The sequence below is a fragment of the Canis lupus genome, chromosome 18 (genome assembly GCF_011100685.1).
Source record: "Canis lupus familiaris isolate Mischka breed German Shepherd chromosome 18, alternate assembly UU_Cfam_GSD_1.0, whole genome shotgun sequence".
NCBI lineage: Eukaryota > Metazoa > Chordata > Mammalia > Carnivora > Canidae > Canis > Canis lupus.
The window spans coordinates 20,715,707-20,724,654 of NC_049239.1; the positions used below are offsets into that span (position 1 = coordinate 20,715,707).

The 8,948-nt window shown below is 36.6% G+C and overlaps 1 pseudogene; it reads left to right on the forward strand.

The window, feature by feature from the left end:
• Positions 1-1,696: 1,696 nt before the first annotated feature.
• On the forward strand, positions 1,697-4,766 carry LOC100687862 (annotated as a pseudogene).
• The last annotated feature ends 4,182 nt before the right edge of the window (positions 4,767-8,948 follow it).

The window sequence follows — 8,948 nt, forward strand, 5'->3', positions numbered from 1 at the left end:
TATGTGTTGGGATGAATCCCATTCAATTAGTCTGTGTCAGTTGAATCCCAGAGTGAATCAGGGCTGAAGCCAATTCTTAATAAATACACCAGATTTTAGCATCTGGAAAGAAGCTGATCCAAAAGAAATTATATGATCCATATAGTATGTCGCTCTGGTGTGGTCATCTGATTCCTGAGCAGTGACCATACTTTGGATGAGTGTGACGAACTTTTAACCCAACAAATGACAATTTAGCAAACAACAGCTGCGCGGCCCTTTCACCAGTGGAACTATAAAAACTCAAATAAAATGAATTGTGTTTACAGTTGCATTAGCACTTCAAAATGGCTGTCCCGGTCAGTCTTTAGAGAAGGAGAAAACCTGCAGCAAGTCACAGGGTTCAGCTCTTCTTTGGGAGTAAACTGCATCTTAAAAAGGCAGATAAGATTGATGTCTCCTCAATTGGCAATCTTCTTTTATCTTTAGCTCTATTTCAAATCTCTTCTAAGGAAAGGAAGAATCTGTCTTGGATGGTTTTGTTGACAACTTGGCTTACGCTATGTTTTATGACTAATTAAAACGGGGCTGAAAACAGCAGGATGGTGTCAGAGATTAATGCACTCCCATTTGGGCCCCCCAGGGCTTGACTCAGCAGGTTGTGCCCTAATTCTGTAGCCCCAGGCACTTTCAGGTGGCTATTGATTGAATCCACAGATTCAGTTACAGCAAATGACACTATGTGGTCTATCTCTTAATTACTTAATGCAGTTTCTGCGGGTCATGACAATATGCACATTAAAACAGGTGGTGTAAATTTAGCTGTAATGAGCCTGGTTGAGGCAATTTTTATAAAAGCTGCTGTACCCAAATAGGAAGTATCTCAAATTCAGTTAGGCAAAGTGTTTCAGTGAAAATGAAGCATTATCCTAAAAGCCATTTGGATGATGTCACCTGTTATGTATAAAATGACCAAATGAAAAAATTAAATTGATAACTGAACCATAAATGTCTGTAAACTGTGATCTGGATGGTCTGGGTGATATTTTGCCTTGAGTAAGCTCCTTTTCAAACAGAATAGGGAAGAATGCGGATGTGTGATTACTGAGCAGAGTTCAGTTTAAGGACCCTCACTTTGTTCTAATTATGTGTGAGGCATTCTAAATGCCAGATATGGGCAAGGTAGTTCAAGATGACAGCATAGGAAGACCCTGAACTCAATTCCCATAGACATACTGAATCTACAGCTATGTATAAAACACTTCTCTCTGGAACAAACTGAAAACTAGCTCAACAAATCCTCCATAACAAAGGATAAAAAGGCCACGTTGAGATGGGGTGGGAGAGGCAGATATATGGTCTTGACCAAAACCTTTCCCCTGGCAGGTAACCCACAAGCAGAAGGAATTTCACAAATCACAACATCTCTGAGAAGTAAGGGGTTTGAACCCCACATCAGGCATGCCAACCTTTGGGACCTGTCCAGAGACAATCCCCTAAAATATCTGACTTTGAAAATCAACAGAGCTTATGTACTGGAGACACAAAGGAACATAGAAAATTAAGACTGTGCTCTTAAAGAATCATGCACGGACCCATTGTGCCCAGGACTCAGTGAAAAAGCAGCAGGTTGAAAGTGCTTAGACCGTATGTGAAGGGGATTTATTCATAAAGTGTCTGCCAGAGGAACAGGGGTTTGTTGGAATTTTCTTGGGAGATGGTCCTGCTGGTAGGTGCCATTTTTGCACTATCCCCATATGTTAACAGTAGCACTTACCACATCCTTACATTCCCCCATGCCCCCTGCACTAAACCTGATGAGGGAGGCTTGTGCTGGCTCACCACCCACCTGTGGTGCAGCCCTGCTAAGCATGCCAGGCAGGCTTACCCTGGCCACGTATCCCCTTGACTCAACGACCCACTAAACTGTTAGGTGGCCATACCACAGCCTAGCACGACCCTGTGGCCTTGCCATATACTAACTGAACTGAAAAATACATTGGAGGGGCTCAACGGCAGACTGGATGAAGCACAAGCATTCTCTTGACCTCCAAGAGAATGGAACTTATCAATCAGAACCAAAAAAGGAAAAAGAATGAAAAAAGTGGAGATAGCTTAAGGGACATATGGGACAACATCAAGTGGAGATATTCACATTGTAGGGGTCTCAGAAGGAAAAGAGAGAGAATTCTTCTTATTTGAAGAAATAAGGGCTGAAAACTCTGCCAACTTGGAGAAGGAAACAGATATCCAAATTCAGGAAATCCAGAGAGTTCTTACTAAGATGAACCCAAAGAAACACACACCATGCACACTATACTTAAAATGTCAAAATTAAAGAGAGAATCTTCCGGCTAGCAAGAGAAAATAACTTGTTACAAACTAACAACCCCAATAAGACAATCAACAAATTTTTTTTCAAGAGAATTTACTGGCCAGAAGGGAGTGGCATGATATATACAGAATGTTGAAAGCAAAAAGCTTCCAACCAGGAATACCCTTTCTGGCAAGATTATCATTCAGAATTGAAGGAGAAATAGAGTGTTCCAGACAAGCAAAAGCTAAAGTCATTCACCACCAGTAGACTATCCTTAAGATAAATGTTGACTTTTAAAAGAAATGACTTTTTAAGCTAAAAAGAAGGGTCACTAATTACTAACAAGAAAGCACATGGAACTAAAATCTCACTGGTAAAGGTAAATATATAGTAAAGGTAGTAAACTCATCACTTACAAAGCTAGCATGAAGGTTAAGAGACAAAAGTAGTAAAGATAAGTATAATTACAACAATTAGGGGGCCCCTGGGTGGCCCAGTGGTTGAGCATCTGCCTTCAGCTCTGGGTCTGATTCAGGGGTCCTGGGATCAAGTTCCACATTGGGCTCCCCGCAGGGAGCCTGCTTCTCCCTCTGCCTATGTCTCTGCCTCTCTCTCTGGGTTTATCATAAATAAATAAATAAATAAATAAATAAATAAATAAATAAATAAATAAATAAAATCTTAAAAGAAGAATTACAACAATTAGTTAACGTATATACAAATGAAAGTATGCAAAATGTGGCATCAAAAACATGAGGCAGTAAACATGTAAAGTAGTAGAGGGTGTTCAAACTTAACTTTTATCAACTTAAGATAGACTGTTATACATATGGGCTGATACATGTGAACCACATTATAACCACAAACCAAAAACTTAAAGTACACAAGAGATAATGAGAATGGAATCTAGACATAGACATAGCACTAAAGAAATTCATCAACCTCATGGGAAGAAGAGCAAAAGGAATAGAAAGGAATAGGGAGAAACTACAAGACAACCATCAGACAATGAACAAAATGGCGACAAATACATAACAATAATTATTTTAAACATCAATGGAGTATTTCTTCAATCAAAAGACAGAGAATGCTTCATGGATTAAAAAAATACCATCTATAAGCTGCCTACAAGAGACTCACCTCAGAAGTAAAGATACATGGAGATATGGAAAAGATATTTCATACAAATGAAAACCAAAAGGAAGTTGGGATGCCCATACTTAATCAGACAAAACGGATGTTAAGACAAAGACCATAATAAGAGACAAAGAAGGGAATTATATCGTTTTTTTTTTTTTTTTCAAATTTTAAGCTTTATTTTCAGACGGGCAGTGAGGGGGGCACTTGACGGGATAAGCCCTGGGCGTTACACTATATGTTGGCAAATCAAACTCCAATAAAAAAATATACAAGAATAAATAAATAAATAAATAAATAAATAAATAAATAAATAAAGTAGGGAAACTGAAAACTGGGAATTATATCATGATAAAGAGGTCAATCCAACAAGTGGATATAACATTTGTAAATATTTATGCATCCAAATATAGGAACACCTAAAAATATAAAGCCAATATATTAACAGACCTAAATGAAGAAAAAGACAGCAATACAATAATAGTAGGGGACTTTAATACCCCTCCTGCATTAATAGATAGATCATCCAGACATAAAATAAATAAGGAAACATTGACCTTAAACTACATGTTAGACCAGATAGACAACAGATATATAGAACGTTTCATCCAAAAGTAACCTAATACACATACTTCTCTGGTGCACACAGAACATTCTTCGGGATAGATCATATGTTAGGCCACAAGACAAGTCTTCATAAACTTAAGAAGATTGGAATTATATCAAGTATCTTTTCTGACCACAATGGTATAAAACTAGAAGTCAACTACAAGTAAAAACTGGGCTGTGGGGTGGGCAAGCACCAGACACGATGCCCTCAGGAGTCTCGTGATTCCTGTGGCAGTGCTGCTGTTGTTGTTTTGCAGGGCTCCCTGGACCCAAGAACAGTGGAGTGACATGCCCTTCATCATGGCAAGAACTCAAAAGAGTTGCTGGAATGAGAGAGGATGATAGAATTTTACGCTCCATGGTGTCCTATCTTTCAGAATCTTCAACCAGAATGGGAAAGTTTTACTGAATGGGGAGAAGATCTTGAGGGGAATGATGTCACACAGCAGGCAGGACTGAGCGGATGATTTACCATAACTGCTCTTCCTACTATTTATCATGTAAAAATGGTGAATTTAGGTGCTATCAGGGCTCAAGGACTAAGAAGGACTTCATGAACTTTATAAGTGAGCAAGAGTGGGAGAGTATTGAACCCAATTCATCGTGGTTTGGTCCAAGTTCCGTTCTGATGAGTAGTATGTCAGCATTCTTGCAGCTATCTATGTGAGTCAGGACTTGCCATAACTTTTCTATTGAAGAACCTGGATTACCAGTTTGGGGGTAATATACAGTTTTATTTAGCAGCACTGCTTTCAGAACTATCTTTGGGACTCTGTATGATATTTGTGGCAGACTGCCTTTTTCCTTCAAAAAGTTGAGGACCAGGCCATACCATTCCAAAAAAAAAAAAAAAAAATTATTGCCAGTACCTTTTCAACCTTTGAAAAAAGTGGATGAATATTAATAGTAATATTATGGTGATACAGGATATGCTACTAATTTAGAAAGTTTTTATATAAGGCCGTGGTGGTGTCTTGATTCCTATAAAGGTTGGTTACCTTTTTTGTTCCCCTCTGTTCAGTGTATGATTTGTATTTTTCTTACTTATCATGGGTTACATTTTTCATTTTCCAAATTGGATAATTTTCTGGAAGTATTATTCAGGCTTTAAGAAATAGCCCTTTTTTATTGTTTCAAACCAAAGTATACTGAGGAATCCTTAACATTGAAGAGCTGTTTACTGGGATGCCTGCGTGGCTCAGTGGTTGAGCGTCTGCCTTTGGCTCAAGGCATGATCCTGGACTCTCAGGATCAAGTCCCACATCGGGCTCCCTGCATGGAACCTGCTTCTCCCTCTGCCTGTGTCTCTGCCTCTCTCTCTCTCTCTCTGTGCCTCTCATGAATAAATAAATAAAATCTAAAAAAAAAAAAAAAGATTTTATAAAAAAAAGAGCTGTTTACTGATAATTTAAAATTTTGGCCATTCATTTCAGATTTTATAACATTCTTTTTTTTATAAATTTTTTTTAAAGATTTTATTTATTTATTCATGATAGTCACACAGAGAGAGATTGAGAGGCAGAGACATAGGCAGAGGGAGAAGCAGGCTCCATGCAGGGAGCCCGATGTGGGATTCGATCCCGGGTCTCCAGGATCGCGCCCTGGGCCAAAGGCAGGCGCCAAACCGCTGCGCCACCCAGGGATCCCAGATTTTATAACATTCTTGTTGAACTTCTATTTGAACATTTTTTTTTGTATATGAAGGTGAACATTCCTGATTTTTATTTGATATGTAAAAGTCTTGATATTTTACATATTGAAAATTCATAGAAGCTTAATCTGATTAAAATAAAGTTAGCATTCTCCTTAAGAAAAAGAAAAAAAAGTAAAAACTGGAAAATTCACATATGTGTGGAGATTAAAAACATGCTACTGAAAGCCAATGGATCAAAGAAGAAATCAAAGAGAAATAAAGAAAATACCAAGAGACAAATGAAAATGAAAACAAAACATACCTAAACTTATGGTGTGCAGCAAAAGAAATTTTAAGAGGGTGGCTCATAGCAATAAATGCCTACTTCAAGAAACAAAAACATCTCAAATAAACAACCTAACATGACATATCAAGGAACTAGAAAAAGAAAAAGGAAGCCCAAATTTAGTAGAAGGAAGGAATAGCAAAGGTCAGGGATACAAAAATGGTTAAATATCCACAAACCAATCAGTGTGAAACACTAAATCAATAAAACAAAGGATAAAAATCATATGATCATCTCAATGGATGCAGAAAAAGCATATGTCAAAATCAACACCCATTTATGATCAGAACTTTCAACAAAATCGGCATAGAAGAAATGTACCTCAACATAAGAAAGGCTATTTATGAAAAGCCCACATCTAAAATCATACTTAACAGTGAAAAACTGAAAGTGTTTTCTCTACGATCAGGAATAAGACAAGAAAGCCTACATACTCTTGCCATTTTTACTCAACATACTATTGGAAGTTCTAGACAGATCAATTAGGCAAAAGAAAGAAAAGACATCCAAACTGGAAAGAAGTAAAACTGTCACTATTGACAGATGACATGATATCATATACAGAAAATCCTAGAGGCTCCACCAAAAAACTATTAAAACTAATAAATAAATTCAGTAAAGTTACAGGATACAAAATTAATATACAGAAATCTGTGGTGTTTCTATACACTATAACAAATTAGCAGAAAGAGAAATTAAGAAAATAATCCCATTTACAATTGCATTAAAGGGATAACCAATGAAATGAAAGAAAATAAAGGAGACTGAAATGAATAGAAAGATATTCCACGCTCATGGATTAGAAGAATTAATATTTTTAAATGTCCATACTACCCAAAACAATCTACAGATTGCTGCAATCCTTGTCAAAATTCCAATGGCATTTTTCATAGAAATAGAGCAAAACATCCCTAAAATTTATGTGGAACTGCAAAAAACTTCAAAGAGCCAAAGCAATCTTGATATACAGGCACAAAGCTGGAGGCATCATGCCTAATTTAAAACTATATTAAAAGCTATAGTAATCAGGGACACCTGGGTGGCTCAAGGTTGAGCGCCTACCTTCAACTCAGGATGTGATCCTGGGGACCTGGGATCGAGTCCTGCATCAGGCTCTGCATGGAGCCTGCTTCGCCCTCCGCTTATGTCTCTACCTCTTTCTGTGTCTCTAATGAATAAATAAATACAATCTTTTAAAACATCTTTTTAAAGCTATAGTAATCAAAACAGTATTATATGGACATAAAAACATACATATATCAATGTAACAGAATAGCCCAGAAATAAACCCACATGTATATGGTCAATTAGTTTATGATAAAAGAGACAAGAATATACAACAGGGAAAGGATAGTCTCTTCAATAAACTGTGTTGGAAAAACTGCACAGCTACATACAAAAGAATGAACCTGGACCAGTAGTTAATACCATACACAAAAATTAACTCAAAATGGTTGAAAACATGAACGTAATACCTAAAACCATAAAATTCCTAGAAGAAAATATAGGTGGTAAGCTCCTTGACATTGCTCTTGGAGGTATGGTTTTGGATCTGCCTCTAAACATAGTGGACACAAAAGCAGAAGTAAACAAATGAGATTACATCAAAATAAAATGCTTCTGCACAGTGAAAAAAAATCAACAAAATAGAGATGACCTACTGAATGGGAGAAGATATATCAAATTGTATGTCCAATAAGGGATTAGTAGCCAAGATAAGTAAAAACTCATAGAGCTGAATAACAAAAAATTGACTATCATGAAAAAGCCCGAAAATAGCAAGTGTGGGATAGAATGTGGAGAAAAGGGAACACTTGTGCACTGTTTTTAGGGATGTAAATTTGGGAATGTCAAACCACTGTGGAAAAGAGTATGAAGCCTCCTTTAAAAACTAGAAATAGAACTTTCATTTGCTCCAGCAGTTTTATTTCTGGGTATTTATCCCAAGAAGGTGAAAATACCAATTTGAAAATATTTATGTTCAATATAGCACTATTCATAATAGCAAAGATATGCAAACAACCCAAGTATCCATCAATAGATGAATGGATAAAGAACACGTGCTATCTATACAATGGAATACTACTCAGCTATAAAAAAGAATGAAATCTTGCTAGGTGTGACACACAGATGGACCATGAAATAAGTCAGACAGAGAAAGACAAGTACTGTATGATTTCACTCATGTGCGGAATCTAAAAAAATGAAACAAATGAAACAAACAAAACAAAACCGAAATGGAGGGAACAAATTGGTGGTTGCCAGAGGGAAAGGGGGAGAGATGAAATTGGAGAAAATAGTCAAGAGGTACAAACTTCCAGCTGTGAAATAAATAATCATGAAGAGATACCGTACAATATGGTGACTATAGTCAATAATATTATATGGCATAATATATAACTTTATATGGCAACAGGGGAATACTGAACTTATTGCAGTGTTCATTCACAACACTGCACAATACACAGATATCAACTCATTGTATTGGACACTTGGCCCTAATATAATGTTGTATGTCTATTATACCTCAAATAAACAAATAAATGCAAGATGTGGACACTGAATAATCCACAAGGCAGGAAATCAATTACATCATCTATTTCCTTCTGGTTTTAATAATTTATTTTTCTATGAAATAAATTAATTTGTCATTTTTTTGTTCATTTTTGTTTGGGACTGATTGGCTTCTTGTTCCAAAAACATTACAAGGAAGAAGTCAACAATGAAGATTTGGAAGAAATTCCTGAGCAGCCAATGGGGAAGAAAGATCTTAAATTCCAAAAGGTTTTCTAGATTGTTAAAAATTCCATGAGTCAATGAAAGTTATGTGTATTTTCTTAATGATTTTATACTAGTTGGCATCATGTGTGTTTCCATTAGGTCCTTAGCCTTTTAACATGCCTTGTGTTTTTTGAGTGACAGACTCA